We start from the raw sequence: 16,631 nt of genomic DNA on the forward strand, positions 1-16,631 counted from the left end.
TGTACAAATGGGCTGCAGAGAGAGTATACCTTGCCCCTTATAACCTGGTTTACAAGATACATACATAGATGACCACAGAGCACTTGACAGCTGCTCCTTTTTTGTGTTAGATAACACAGACAAGCACCTCAGTCACTGTATGTGTGCAAGCTCAAGTAAAAAAAATATATTATGCAGGGATGCTGACAAATTCTAAACAATTTGTGAGTAAATATGTACAAGAGCTGAGTACTGATGGGGTTCTCAAAAGGAAGAAATGATGCAATCATAGCAGAAGACTGTCAGCCTGCAAAGACAATCCTGAATGTATGACCTTGTTTCAGTACATTTGTCTGCCTTGCAAGCTTTCAATGACAAATGGTTTTCTTCAGGCAGTGCACCAAGTTCTTGTGGGTAGCTCCAAAATTATACATTTTTATTAAAGTCCCAAAGTATCGTGGCCATTGCTGGGGGCCAGGTGCAGCTTCTTAGATGGAAATAACGAGTCTGGAAGAAGCCTGTGGAGGGCAGGGTGTGGTTTCAAACTCCTCCTTAGCCAGTGGTTCGGATTGTATCACCCAACTCTTTAAGCAAAAGGTGGCCTGGCACTCTGAGCCACCTCATCTCCCCTTTCCATCTTCTTCTGAAACTCAAGGGATTTCTATTTGGCAAGGGGAAACAAGATAATCAGAAGCATGGCAAGCCTCCATCACAGTTGGAATTAAAACTTGAGTTAAACCTCTAGGATCAGCCAATTTTAGCCAAATTAAAGCCAAAGCAATCATTGTACCTAGGGGATACTTTCCTCAGCATGCAGTACTGCTTGTCTTGTGTCAAGAGTCCGTGACGTTCAACAACCCATGTTCGTGCTGTGACTATTCTATGGTATCTTACACAGTTAGAGGTCCAATCAAAATATCACCTGTTCCTGTATTTATATAGTTATCTGTGTTATCAAACTCATATTGACAACCAACCAACAGCTCACCAATACTTTAAGATTTTCACAGGGCAACATTTTAATTTTTTTGCAGTTCACAATGCTGGTCTTAGACATGTCTAACTCCATCAGAGGACAGAGGGGTGACATGAAACCAAATATTTGAACAAGCAAGTTTTCTGCTGTTCCAAAGTGTAGGAGCTGAAGCAACCAGCTCAAAGTACAAAAAGGGAGATTTCAAATAAAAGTTAGAACAATTACCTGATGGTAAGAACTGTTTGACAGTGGAATGGATTTTCTCAGACAGTGATATATTCCCCTTTATTGGAAGTTTTCAAGTGAAGTCTGGAAGGCCAGCTTCCAGAATGATGCATGGAGTTCCTGCATTTGAAGTGAGTTGGTGAGATTATAGTCTAAATCTGTAATGACTGCCTAAATCTATAAAGACTGTTTTGGGATGTACTGTGGAGTTTTGAATTTCTGGTAAAATTCTCCTTTGCTCTGCAGTAGAAGTACAGAGACCCACAAAGGAGCCTAGCTCCAAGTTCCCCGGAGTCCACCCCGTTCTTATTAATTGACACTTACAGTCTCAATAACTCACTCTCAGACATTTGTAGTAGAAAGAGTAAAAAACATTTCTTTACTTACAGTTACTTGCAACTACAGACTGGTGTGTGCTGCTTCCTTCACTGCACAAACACTTAGTAACCAACCAAACATATTAACAGTGAACAAACAACTGCCATTAACCAAGGAAAAAGAGGGAAAGAAGCACTCAGCAGAGAGTAGATATCTCTTTGAATTCAAAGGATGGAAGGAATGATTGGTTAGTGCTACAACAGCCTAGAAAACTCCCTTCAAGGCACAGAAACTAGAGACAGCATGCAAGGTTGCAAATAAAATTGTAACAGGAACTGGGTATGTATAGGACAACTGCTCCACCTCCTTGATCTTTAAAACCATTAGAGAAGGTACTGACTCTAGTATTGTATCTTACAAATAGGAGCAAGGTGCAAATTCTTGAAGGCTTTCACAGCCGGGATCCAATGGTTATTGTGGGTTTTCCGGACTGTCTTCAGAGGACAGGAGTCAGAACTCTGTGCTCTGTTGCAGTTTGTTGCAAAGTTGAGTATTTATAGCTGTGGGAACAGCTTTTGTCCTTTTCAGGAGATTGAGTGCTTATGGTGATCAGTGTGTTTTTGTTGTGGGTGTATTGTTGTGATAAGAGATGATCTGTCACTGTGATTGATGGGTGTCGTTAGCTGGTCTTTTGTGTGCAGTGATCATTGGTTCTTGTGGCTGGGTAGAGTTTGCTGACCTTTTGCAGGCTGTATTTTTCAGTGATGGGAGCCAGGCTTTGTTGAGTTTTAAACTTTCTTCTTTTTTGTTGAAGTTCTGCTGGTGTTTGTACAGTGGACCCTTGACTTACAGACGGCTTGACTTACAGACTTTTTGAGTTACAGACTTCTCTGGCCGCAAAATTTAGGTTTGACTTGCAGACTGAGATTTGACTTACAGACCAGAAAAAAACCAAAATGGAACGAAAACGGCCTGTTACGGGATTAATGGGTTTTCAATGCACTGTAGGTCAATGGAGACTTGACTTACAGACTTTTTGACTTGAGAACCGCCTTCCAATATGGATTAAGTTCTCAAGTCAAGACCCCACTGTAGATTTCAATGGCTTCCCTGTGCAGTCTAACATAATGATTGCTGGTGTTGTCCAGTACTTCAGTATTTTGAAATAGAATTTCATGTCCAGCTTGTTTTAGGGCATGTTCAGCTACTGCAGATTTTTCCAGTTGTTTAATCTGCAGTGTCTCTCATGTTCTTTGATTCTGGTGTGAATGCTGCACTTTGTGGTTCCAATATATATCTGTACACAACTGCCAGGTATCCGGCATACTCCTTCAGTGGTGAGGGGGTCCCTTTTGTCCTTTGCTGACCGTAACATTTGTTATATTTTTGTGGTGGGCTTGAATGCTGTTTGTAGGTTGTGTTTTTTCAAAGGTTTCCCCATGCGGTCCGTGAGCCCTTTGATGTATGGCAGAAATACTTTATTTGTGGATGGCTGTTTTTCCTCTTCAGTTTGGTGTTTTTCTTGGTTTGATGGCTCTTTTGATTTCATTCTTGGAATAGCCATTTGCTTGTAGGGCCCAATTCAGATGGTTGAGTTCGGTGCCGAGAAATTGAGCTTCACAGTTCCGATTTTCATGGTCTACCAGTGTTTTGATTATGCCTCTTTTTTGTTGAGGGTGGTGGTTGGAGCTTTTGTGTAGGTACCAGTCTGTGTGGGCGTGTTTTCTGTAGACATTGCTTCCCAATAGGAGGTCAGTTTTGCATATGACCATGACATCTAAGAAGCAAGGTGCTTCTTGTGGTGGTACCCTGTTTGCAAAAGCCCTTTTCCATGCCTGTTGTTTGAAGAGCAGGTTTAAGCAATTCATTTCCCAGCCATTGGGTCTTGGGAGGATTGTATGGTATTATCCATCTTATTGGCACCATGATTTTTGTTTACATTTTAGAATAAAACTTGTATCATTGATGCCCCCAAACACCCTACAACATGTGAAAACAACACCCCCAAAACACACCTTACATACTTTTTTGTTCCTCTAGCATGTATTGATTGATTGATTGATTTCATTGATTGACCCATCTGGTCAAAGGCCACTCTCTGCAGTTTACAACAAAACACACAACTGCATAATTAAAATATCAGATCAACAGAACAGAAATAAAAATAACAACATACAAATGAACAATACAATCAGAATACATTAAAATACATTTACATGAATAAACATTTTAAATGGCAGAATTGGTCAAGTTAAGGCTAGACAAATTCAGCTGAACTCCACAGGTATAATATTTTGAAATGCTTGCTTGAATAACAAGGTTTTTAGACGCTTAAAAAAAGAACACCCACAAAGGGGCTAGACGAATTGCAGAAGGAAGTTCATTCCACATCTGAGGAGCAACCATCAAGAAGGCCTGGTTTCTCATCTTCTCCCTCCAGGCCTCTCCTGGGGTTAGCATCCTCAGCTGGTCTGCTGGGGAAGTTCATGTAGGATGGACAGATCCAGTTGGAAGTAGAAGAGACTATGCTGTTTTACTTATTTTTTTCAGCTCCAGGGTGATGGAATTGCCACTATTATCTTTCCATCCACTACTGAACTCAGGTGGTGAGTGCTAATAGGACTGTAGCCAAAATGAGGCTTCCAGTAAACAGGCTAGAGATATCAAGAAGCTTAGGGGACTACTGAGGTTTGAACAAATTAAAAAGCAATGCTGAGGAAGAAATTTCCCACAGCAGCCACATGAGAACTGAGCATGCCCAGGAGCTGTGGAAGGTAGGAAGGAGCGCTGACAAAGAAGAGTGGAATGCTTTGTTTGAAGGGGAGAGGAGGATTAAGGAAAGCTTGGAAAAACATGGTGTGAGGAGGGATTCCCTGTCTTTGCATTCAGTAACTTCAGGCAGGAACACAATGATGGTTAGCATCTCAAAAAAAAATTATTTGTGGCAATGGTCATTGTGGATAAACAGTTAATGTGAAAGAGGATGAAAACTGGGCCAACCCAACTGGTGATCTCTTTAGCCATTCCTCCAGTGCCCAAAGATTCAGCCAATAACTTTGATCTATTTTATTATAGAATGTGTTTAGATTGCCCCCTCCATTATTTTCTGGGAATTAGGAGACACTGTTGTACAAAAAAGTATCTGGTAAGATTAATTGTTTTGCATCTGCTATTTTATTTCTCTGCAGTGATGTATCTATTATTTATGTTGTAATTTTATTTGACGTTTGTTGTTTTTCTTTGCTAAGATGTCTTGGGGCCTTTCTAAAATGAAAGATAGACAATATATTCCTTAAGCAAATGTTTATATAGTATGTCATTCCAGGAGGAGCAGACATTTGAGTTCACTGGGCCTTCAGGCAATCTTTCAACGCCCTTTTCCAGGTGCCCTTGTCAAATGACGAGCAATGTGTGACTACGAAAAGGAGAGGGACGTTTTAGTGATGATACAGCACTGTGTTCTCCAGAAAGGTGAACTTGATGCCCACATCGTGATCTATGAGGGTACCAAACAAATGTCATTTATGTTTTCTAAGCTTTTTAACTCTTAAGCTCATCTTGCTCTTTTGAAATCCCTAGCATTGATGGCAACTCCTCTTTTTTATTTAATCTGTTGCTGGCTTTATTGTGGTTTAAACATTGTATTTTTCAAATGGTTTCAGATGTTTTACTTTCAACTTTCCAGAGAAACTTGGTAGCTGGTCAGTGTATGTATATTGCAAATGAATGTTCACAAAATTATGGGGTAATAGTCAAAGTAGTTTTTATCTTTCTGTAGTTGTTCTCAATATGCTTTAGTAGGAAAACTTATAAAACTTTTAAAACTATTCAAGACTTTCCTAATTCATCATTTCAAATGATTTGAACTACCTCTTATGACATTTACAGTTCTGAGGTACTGCATATAAATGTGGCGTCTTGCTCGAGCAAAGCATGATTCAGTATTCCTGCAGGAGCATCAATCAACTTAATCCACCTGACCTATGCCTACTGCTGTCTGCATTTATTTAGGACCATCTTGCTGAGCACTGTCTTCTACACTTCTCTTTTGTGAGCTGGCATGAGCTCACCAACTGATAAGCACAAACAAAATTACAATGGTGTTTGAAATAGCAAAGCAAGAGAGAGAAAAACCCACAGGAACCTGAAAATCTGTCACTGTTCTTTTCATTGCATTCTCAGAACCCTATCACCATGCATGTATGCATTTTCACAGAATTCCCCCATTGATTCAAGAGTGTTTCTACACATTTTTTCAAATGGTCACATTTTTAGTTATGACAATTCGCTTGCATGTAATTAGGGGGAAAAATCTGTTGGCAGTTTTCTCCCTGTGATGGGGAACTGAAAAGATATGTGTTTTAATAAATAGTGATGCAGACTATTGAATAAGGTCTCTAAAATACCTCAATCTATGCATTTTTTCAATCCTTAGGTGTCTTCAAGATTACTTCTTCAATAGTTTGTTGACACAAACATACTAATCCTCTAATAGTGGAACCGCTTGCCTCTGGATACTGTGGGTGTTCCAATCGCTTGAGGTTTTCAAGAAAAGATTGGACGGCCATCTGTCCAGGTTGGTATGAGGTCTCCTGCCTTGGGCAGGGGGTTAAACTAGAAGACCTCCAAGGTCCCTTCCAAACCTACTATGATTCTATGATTATGCCATGCTATTATTTGTCTTGTTTCTCTAGATAGATATAATTTGCAGTCAAGAACCTGTTACAGACCATCTTGCCACCTTAGCATTTATAAATTGTTTTGATCTTTTACTTAGCTGTAATAAGAGAGTTGGCCAAAGGAGATTATTTGACCATGTGAAGTCAAGTGAAATAAAATTAACTTTTTCTAAGCAAACTGTGGCTTCCATATTGCTTTCACTGAAGAAAGAATGCAGAATAGTCAATTCTGGATCTGCTCCTGGTTAGTGAGGTGTGTTGTTCAAAACAACAACATTGAAAGTATATGCCAATGTGACCTAGATTTTGTACCAAGAAAAGCTGAACTCTGGGACCTGTGTAAATTATGCATATTGAAAAGATTTGCATTAAGGTGTTTATGTTCTATAATTCATCATCATTGTACCAAAAGAGCTCACGATCCCTTATAGGGTTTCTTCTATATGCCAACAGAATGGGGTGAGCTTTGTTCTCCTTGTACACAATGGGAAGACAGGAGTTGGTTATATTTTTATTACATCTCACAAACAGGTCTCAGCTTTCAAGTACTACAGGACTCTTCATCAGGCCGGGCCTTGCGGAGCTGAGGGGGTTGCAAGAGAAAATGATAGAAGTCCACCAAATTGTGGCCAGGTATAGTGGCCAGTCTCTTTAAAGCATTTCCCAAAATGGCAGCTTTAGCATTGTAGAGTCAGTTTTACCCCAGTTAATGCAGATTTTTATGTTCTTCACAATCTCAGTAGATACTCACTTATTATCCCCCCATTCAAAAGTACCTGTTGGTGACATTTTAGCAGTCTAGCTGCTTGTATAATTCAATGATCTGTCACATTTGGGCGTTTGATTCCCCGATATGCTTTGTAGGAGAAGAGCTAGCCAGTTGGAAAGGCTATACAGCACAGAACCTCTCCAGAAGAAAGGAATGGTAAACCACTTCTGAGTACTCCATACACAGAGAACATTTCAAAGGGCACATTATTATTAATTATTAAAGGTACCATCTACCTTTGTTTTCCACCTATAGGGTTCTTTTGTGTTTTTTCCCCTGCCAGTCCCACTACAACTGAACTCAGGTGTTAGTAAGTATTGGTAGAATGTGTGTACCTGTGGCTGTGATGGTTGACAAAGGCTGGATTATATTGAAATAGTAATATTTCCAAGCTCCACCTACCTATTTAGAAGCAAAACTAAGGAACCCAAAGATAAGTTAATGGGGTTTCACGTACCTGGGAACTCCTGTGACATGCAGAAGTGTATAGGTTTTGCTGCAGCCCTGTACATTTGGAAGGTTTTGTTGAATTCAGTGTAAGAAACTTCTGAGTAGACATGGATAGCATTGCACTGTTTGTAAATAAACAACAAAATTTTCAGCAAATGGACTCAACTTTCAGGACCTCGGTAGAACATTTCAACAAGAGAGATAAGAAATTGCTAGGAATAATTTTCCTATTTTCCCAGGAAGACAATCTCCAAATGAATATTGAGTACAAAAGACAGAAACTCCTGTTTTTATTGCAACGTTAGTTGAGTTGCCTAGGCACAGCCACAGGAAAATCGTGTACAGAGCCTTCGTGCTCATATTCTGCTTGTTAGCTTTCAAAAGATATGCAAGCCACTCTGTGAACAGAACGCTGGACTAGAGAGGAGTTTTATCTGATTGGGCACAATTCTTTCTGTTCTTGATCTTGAAAAGAAACTTCAAACTAAAAACACAAATCAGCAAAGCATAATTGAACATAGGCTCTTGTACTTACTTCATGTCTTACATGTAATTAAACATATAATTATATATTAGATATAACATATAATTACAAAGAGTGCAATTAAAAGGAGGAGAGATGAAATTTCCAACAGTAAGTTTTACTTCTTTGGATTTTTTTTCTTTTTTAAATTATGAAATGGCATAATATAGTCATTGCACTCTAGCTTGTCCTCCTTTGCATCTACTTGCTTTTATTCAGATGCTAAGTTTGATACATTTAAATGTGCTGGCTATTTTATTTAAATTCATACAAAGCATCCTGGTTTCTGCATGAATACTTTTATTAAATATAGCAATTTTTTTCTAACAGTTTTATTTAAGAGTTCCTGCACTTTCTAATTAGCATTACAAATTTAAAAAATAATCCCTTGCGAATTGGTTGTGCCCCCATGAAATATAGCGATGAGGGGCTAACTCTGGCCAACAGAGTTGGTTTTGCTTGCTTTAAGATGAAGGCTGTCCCTGCACTTATAAGGTTACAACTCCTTTTGTTTTTTAAAGTTACTCAAAGCAGCTTGTCTTACTAGCATCATCTTGGCATAGGGTGGGCTTTTTCCATTAATGCTTTCAGCAAATGGAAAACAGCAGATGAGTAGCTTTTTAAAGATGTCAGCTGCATGATCATAGACCCTAAGTTCATTCCCCCTAAATTCCTGGGATTCTATCCTGTGCCACCCACTCAGCATTTGCTATCTCCTAATTGACTAAATTTTCTTCCAGATAAAAGATCCAAACCCCTTTGTGATAAATGGATGCAGAAAGAGGGAACAGATTCTTTCAGCGGCTGCTCTCTGTCATCTATTATTGACAGTCTTAAGTTTGTACTGAAAGAGCTCACAAGAAACCCTTTCTGATCTCTTTGGATTGATCTTGCTCCTCTGGTTTCACAGGCTTGTCTGTTTTAAAGTACTGCTGGAAGCCATAAAGCCTAGTCCGTGCCTGCGTAACTTACAATTCATCAAGGCAAATATTACCCAACCTTCAACCATACATGGTTTTAGGCCAGATATTTCAGAATATTCCTTTTTATACACCTCAGCAGGCAGCAGAAAGAAGATGTACAAACTCTGAAGGACCACCATAAACAAGTTTCATTCAGCCCAGTGTGTCATAAATTGTGTGAGCTTTGCCAGCCTACATGCGCACATATCACACTATATTAGAAGTATCACACAAGACTCAATTTCCCCTTCCCCTGTTCCCCCTCCCTACTTTTCTGTTTTTTTCTTTGCTTTGATGTATGGCTTCAAAATTGGGGTGAAAACTGCTGACTTTTTATTTCTTTGCAAAAATGGCACAACTGGGGTGTAACTCCCAGGCAGTGTGACTTGCAAATCAATGGCTATCCAAGATTCAAATGCAACCCATTCTACAACACATGGATGTTGGCAAGTCTTTAGGTCCAAGTTCGAGTCTGAATCTTTGGTCCCAAGCCCCAAGTCTGAGTCCCTATTAAAAACAAACTATTTTCCCAAGGAAAAAAAATGGACGATGGGTTCTTATCTTGACAAGTCAAGTCCAAGTCATTAAAAAAAAAAAACTGAGTTGAGTTGTTGGTGCAACTTAAGTCCGACTTGACAGCAAGTCCCATGACTTGAGATCCCATCCCTGCTAAACCATGCCTAGGAGGAACAAGAACAGACAGATTATACTGACACTTTGCAAGCTCTGGAAGTAAGAAGGTAGTAACAGAGTCTATCTGCCACACTCATGAGTGTTTCTCCAACTATCCTTTAAATGTCAGCTTCTGTTTCCTGTAAGTAGTCTTGAATAGAGTTGACCAGGCTTCAATGCCTTACCTCCTGTGTGCTTTGTTGGTCCAACAACCAATTAGGCTACCAAGTTGGATAGCAAGGGTAAGTAAGTGCAGAATGCAGGTGTTGTTGGACTACAATCCACAGCATTCCTTATTATTGACTTCACTGATAAGAATTGTAGCTCAGCAACAGCAATGTAGGTTAAGGGCATGCTTCAGGGTGCACTGCTAATCTGAGTACTGTCTCCTGGATAGTGAACTTATACCACCTCTCAAGCAGGTCCTGGAAAATACTTCACTCTAGATTGGTCAAAAAGTTTAAGGATACAGCATATCTCTGTCTAGTCCAGCATCGTCACCAATGCTTTCTTGGTGCTACCTGCAGATATTAGAGACCGAAGCTGGGACCATCAGTATGCACATTGTCTGCTCCACCAATGAACTGCAGCTTCTCTCCAGAGCTGGTTTTCTATGGAGGTGAGTTGCCTATTCCTGACTCTTATAGATTGAGCCTATTCTCCTGCGTCTATAACAGTGAAACCAATAAACAAGCTACCTTCGTGGAATTAATAAATAAATGTATAATATAAATTATTAAGTCAATTCGATTTATTTGGTCAGGATCTCAACTGTTTCTCAGAGCTGGAACTAACTGTGTCTCACAGCAAGATTGATTAAAAGATACAGACAAAAAAAATTACAAAACAATAATATTAAGCCACAGTTGAATAAATTATAATACTGAAACCTAATTGGAATAAAAGCATAACAATAAAGTAAGTACCACATCCACCCATTTAAAGTCTCTTTTAAGAAGGTACATACTCCCTCAAAATTCTCTTTCCATCCCCAGCAATATAAACTGAACAACCACCACCACCACCACCACCACCACAACAACAACGTGAGCTGCCCCCACACCCATGATGAGAGTGTGAGTCTTGGCAGAAGGAGCTTTTTTAAAAGGAGAAAACAATTTGTACCAAAAGTCTTTTGCAGAATTGGGTCTGACTTTCCCCCTGAAGAGAAACAGGCTTTGGCAGATTCAGGCCCCAACAGGCAGTGGGTCCATGGACCTTTGCAGACTTTGGACCTTCTGGCCTGATAACTGAAGAGTCCTTACCAGGACTGGGCCCCCTCAGGCCAGGAGCAGCACAGTTCTTGTCAGACTCGGCCTCTGCTGAGCCAGGAACCTAAGAAGTCCTTGTGGGCACAGGCCTTTCTGGGCTGGTAATAGACAAGCCCAAAAAAAGAGGTCCAGCTCCTGCCACAACCAGAGGCTTTGCCAGCAGGAGGCACCCAGTCCTTTTGCAGCCACACCCCTTAGTCCTTGGGCTCTGCCAGAGGGAACATGAACGCACACACACACCCCTCCTGGGTGGCATGACCAGAGTTCAGGCAGAAACTGTTGCATGAGATGGCTGAGCATGGAGGCAGAGATCAGGCTGAATGGGCTGGCTGAAGAACTCCAGTTTCAAGGTGGGAGGGAATGGGGCCGGCCACTTGTCTGTAATGTCTCCAGCAGCCCTCTGCTCCTCTTTAGCCTTCCAGATGCCTTCGTTCTTGGAGCTTCACCTTGTCCTGTCTTACCCTGACAGCTTTTCCAGGTGACGCTGTCAGTTCCTCTCAAGGTGGATTGGCACAGACGTCTTTTCCCACAAACAGCACCAGTCAGCCCTCTGCATCTTCCCATTGATCCCCCTCCTCTGAGTCCGCCGGTTCACCTTTTATCTCTAGCTCAGCCATTTCCACAGCTGCACCTGCAAGGGCAGCGACATTCTCCTCTACCTAGTCCCAGGATCCAGATGAAGTGTGTGGAGAAATGTAACCATTCAGACATTGGCTGTGCAATCTGGTGAGAAACAGCCAGTTAGAGGGAAAGATACTGCCATGCAATTGCCTTGCCATGTGGGTATTTTCTCCACGGGCTGTGTGAACACACCGGACCACTCCACAAACAGTCCAAATTGTGACCTGTTTTCCCCATGTGATCACACACTAATTGACTGATGGATAGGTCAGTTCATGTTAGGATAAAAGAGGAAGTTCATATTCCCTGATCCATATATCCACAAAAATAAACAAGAAAGTTACTGAATCCTTTATGGCATTTGTGAATTATGCACTGTTTTCCAAGGGTAGGCTGGAAAGAGGACTGAGGATCACTCACACAAAGAAAAGGTATAGCTTCAAACATGAATTCTTCCAGTGCCAGATTCTGAGTTTGCCCCATAGTAAGGATTTAAGACACCATAATACTGTGCCCATTGTATTCAGTAGATTCCCCATAATCGATTTATGTCATAACAGCTCTGTGGCTTGCCCTTTGGAAAATCTTCCACGATCTCTCCAGATGTTTTGATTATCACCACCAGGACAATGGTCAAGAAAGATGGGAATGAAAGGCCAGAATATCGGAAGAGAACCATGTTATGCTGCTTGAGATAATCTGTGTCTAGTATCCACAAAGGCAGCAGGAAAAGAGGAAACCAAATATGAGATGGGCTGATTCAATAAAGGAAGCCACAGGCTTGAGTCTGAGGAGGGTCGTCGAGGACAGGACATTTTGTAGATCACACACTCATAGGGTCACTATAAGTCAAAAGCAACTTGACAGCACATAAAAATAACGATCCACAATCCATATCAAGTGCAAATTTTCAGGATCGCTACCTTTTTGTTGTTACAAAACATGGTGTTACAAAAGGAAGGGCAGGGGAGTGGAGGGCTTTGCCGCTGATCCAGGATGCAACACGGAATCCCGGTGGTCCTCCTCCTGCCTCTGCCCTCGCTGATTCTCCTCCTCTCCACTTCCATTTCTCCTCTCTTGCTAGTAAAATGCAATTTAGTCTGACAGAGGGGTTTATATATGCCAAACCAACTGAATTAATTCCATTTGGCATGCAATTGAAAATAAACATCCTTCTGGCAGAGGAGTATTTTGCATGCCTTCTAGCAAAAAAACAAACAAAAAAACCTCACTTCCCAGGTTAAAAAAAAAAATCTGTGCTTCCATTTACATCATGGAAACATCTTACTTTAAATTGATTTTATATTTTCTTATCTCAAATCAACAGTAGCTCTAATTGGCAGTGTAATCACACCTTTATTTAAGCTTTTCCTAATGTTAGCTAACTAAAATTCAGATACTTATATACAGTATTGTATATGTAAGCTTGAGGGGGTTAGACTAGATGATTTATATTGATTTTATAGCCATTAAAGTGGATTTGGATAAGAGAGTACCTTAACAGTCCTGAAGCATTACACAGAGGGCAATGCTGAAGAAGCTTGCCATAAAAAGAACTATAAAACAAACATTACATTAACACGCAGTGTCAGACTATGGAAGGCTGAGATAAATAAGAATATTTGGATTGATATTTGGGGAGATTTTATCAACTTTCTGTTAATAAAGGGGAAGGTTGTGTGCTTTTGCAAGAATCAATGCAGTTTTGGAATGGGGCTCCGTCAATGGAGGAAAAATTGGCCATATCTCCAGATGGTCCCGGTGGAGAGAAGCATATTGTGTATCTTCTCCCTTCCTCTTTGCTGAAATCACCCCTCCCTTTGACTTTCTAAAATATCTTGAGTGCTTATGGGCACTTCTGTTTCTTTGTGTCTGAGCCCAGTATTCCTGTTTCATCTGTTTTATCCTGAAGTATAGCTCCTGGTGTATGATGAGTGACATTGAGGGCACGGTGCAAGCAGCGATGCATGGATTCCCTTCTACAGTACTGGATTTCTGCCAGATTTCCAGCTAAGACGGTGGCTTCTTACTGTTCTAGACCTGCAGTTTCAAATTGTTCACTGTTTGGTTTTTGGTAAATTCGATGGACTTTCAAATCATTGGGACTGTACACTTCCAACATCACATTTAGGAGCATAGATCAGAGTTTATATATATCTTTGCAATGTACTCATATTTTATTTGATACCAGGAGAAGCACCCAGTTTTCCAAATGATAGAAACTCTTGAGTTCATTAGTATGCTTATCTGAACATCAGCCTTTCATAGTGTGGCTGTTTTTGACAGCCTAAATAACCATGGACTGTAAGGATGCACTGCTTACCTTCCCCACCTTTGTTCTTGACAATCTGAACTTTTCAAAAAATTTACCTACAGGGGATTGCTTTGCTACTGAAAAGACAAAACCCTGGAGTACTTGGGGGATGTTAATACTGGAGAGAAAATTCCCAGTGTCTAACAATTAAGTTCAACTCACAGCTTTGACCCAGCCCTGACCTAGATAGATCTCACACACTGCTTCATGTTATGAAATGAAGCACATTTCTTAACAACGGTGAACTGCATTCCTTTTAGAAGGCCATACAAAGTGCCTAACATTAGTGGAAAGCAATGAGTCTGAGGGGTTTTCAGAGACATGCTCTTTGTAAGAGGAGGTGTGGGTCCTTCAGACCAAGTTGGAGAATGGAGGGTGGAACTTCTAGTTTTCTAAGATTGTACTCTCAGACTGCCTTAAGTTATACATAAAATAGAGAACCAGAAACCCCCATCCCCATAGCACTTGTGCTTGCTTTTAAATCTATTTGAACAGGAGGGGCAAATATCCAAATGAAGTTAGGCATCCTTCAATCTCGAGACACTATGGTAACTTGCTCTGAATAGAGGACTTGGAACAGCATCTAGTGTGGCTGAGAAGGCCAATACTAGAGTGTCAATTCCCTCCACACTGAAGACAAATGCAATCTGCCCCCTGTCCAGCTCCCTGATTTTGTTGCTTTTGTGACTGCCTCTTTGCCTCATCCTGCTGGACAAGGGTCTCTTCAAATTGGGAGAGGCCATGATGCACTGCCTGCCTCCAGGCTGAATGCTCAGATGTCAAGGTTTCTGATCTGTTGAGGTCCATTCCTAAGGCCTTCAGATCCTGCTTGCAGATATCTTTGTATCACAGCTGTGGTCTCCCTCTGGGGAGCTTTCCCTGCACTAATTCTCCATACAGGAGATCTTTCAGAATCTGACCACCAGCCATTCACACGACATGCCCAAGCCAACCTAGATGTCGCTGTTTCAGTAATGTATACATGTGAAAAATCCCAGCTCGTTCTAGGACTACTCTGTTTGGAATTTTGTCCTGCCAGGTGATACCAAAACTGTGTCGGAGACAACGCATATGGAACATGTTCAGCTTCCTCTCCTGCCATGCACAAAGGGTCCCGGACTCACTGCAGTACAGGAGTGTGCTCAGGACACAGGCTCTATAAGACCTGGATCTTGGTCCTAATGCTGATTATTTTTATTTTTTAAAAAAGCAATGGTGTCCCAATAATACAAAACTAGCCTACACAAGCTTGACCTTTCCCTGACATGTCAGTTTTATACTCCTGGAGAACTCATACAACAGCTGGGAACTTTTCAGTTAGGAAATACAGTCCAGCCACATCTGGAAAGCCACATGTACTCTATTTCTGCTGTATGGCTCCTGCTTCCTCTCATTTTCCAAAAAAGAAAAGAAAAAGAAAAAAAGGGGGGATGTTTTCCATTGCTGGTCTATGAAATTAATGAGTTTTTATGGCCATCATAAAATAATACAATAATTGAGTTGGAAGGGGCCTATACAGCCGTAGAGTCTTTCCCCTGCTGAGTGCAGGAATCGAATCAAAGCAGAACTAACAGATAGTTGTCCAATTTTCTCTTGAATGCCTCCAACATTGGAGTGCTCAGCAGCTCCTAAGGTAGTTGATTCCACTGTTGAACTGCTCTTACAGTTGAGGTTTTTTTTTTCCTAATAAAGCAAAAGGACAAAGTGTGCTGCTTATATACTGCTCATTAGTACTTCAAGCACACTCTGGGCAGTTCATAAGTTAATTATGCAGGCTACACATTGCCCTTACCCCCCCAGCAAGCAGGGCACTAATTTTACTGACCTCAGAAGGTTAGAAAGCTGAGTTAAGCTTGAGCCGGCTAACTGAGATTGAACCCCAGGTCGTGAACACAATTTTGGCTGCTGTCCAACAGTTTAACCACTGTGCCATGAGGCTCTAATATTCATCCTAAATCTGGCTTCCTGTAGTTTGAGCCCATTATTATGTGTCCTGCACTCTGGGATGATTAGGAACATCAAAAGAGCTGTGCCGAATCTTCACATTCTGTTCACACACTGAGATGTCTCTAGTGAAGTCTATCGAAAGGACACGTCCTAGTCTCTCCCCATCTGTCTTCTCCAACCACTGACATTCAGAGGCAGAATGTTTCTGAAATTGCACTAACATGCAGTCATCACAGCCAGGCTTATCCTCCACAAACATTGCCTCTCAATGGATTCATGAAATAAGGAAAAATCTTTCATTTTCCCTTGCTGGAAATGGCATGTTTGGAAAAAAATCTAAATAACTAATAATAATGAAATTTAACATAAGAGCCTCGTGGCGCAGTGGTTAAAACGCTGTACTGCAGCTAAAGCTGTGCTCACGACCTGGGGTTCAAATCCCAGGTAGCCGGCTCAAGGTTGACTCAGCCTTCCATCCTTCCGAGGTCGGTAAAATGAGTACCCAGCTTGCTGGGGGGGCAATGTGTAGCCTGTATAATTAAAAATTGTAAACCGCCCGGAGAGTGCTTGTAGCACTATGGGGCGGTATATAAGTCCAATAAATAAATAAATAAATAAATAACAAAGAGGCACCAGAAGATGTTAGTTTTTTCTTTCTCGTAAGGCTATGTATAATTTGGAAGCAAAGGAAACAGTCTTCCATGAATTGAGGTGGAAAATGTAAGAGAAGTATGTTGCTCTTCCCACAATTTCCAGGAGGGTTTCCAGGTGTGTTAGTGCATTGCAGCAAAAAGGAGCTGTGGAGCTGGGTGTCATCAGCATATTTGTGACACAAAGCTCCACATCCCCGCATGACCCACCCAGCGGCCTCATATAGATGTTAAACAGCATTGGGGAGATGAATGAACCCCACAATTGAGGGACC

The 16,631-nt window shown here is 41.0% G+C and overlaps 1 long non-coding RNA gene across 1 annotated transcript in view; it reads right to left on the bottom strand.

Moving 5' to 3' along the window:
• The window catches only part of LOC140706979 (uncharacterized), a 28,211-nt gene extending 12,219 nt beyond the window's left edge, over positions 1–15,992 (bottom strand). The window contains exon 1 of the long non-coding RNA XR_012086971.2: positions 1,181–15,992. This is a non-coding gene — a long non-coding RNA (uncharacterized LOC140706979). The remainder of the gene's footprint in view (positions 1–1,180) is intronic.
• Positions 15,993–16,631: the final 639 nt, after the last annotated feature.

Source organism: Pogona vitticeps, chromosome 4 (genome assembly GCF_051106095.1).
Source record: "Pogona vitticeps strain Pit_001003342236 chromosome 4, PviZW2.1, whole genome shotgun sequence".
In the NCBI taxonomy this organism is placed as follows: Eukaryota; Metazoa; Chordata; class Lepidosauria; order Squamata; family Agamidae; genus Pogona; species Pogona vitticeps.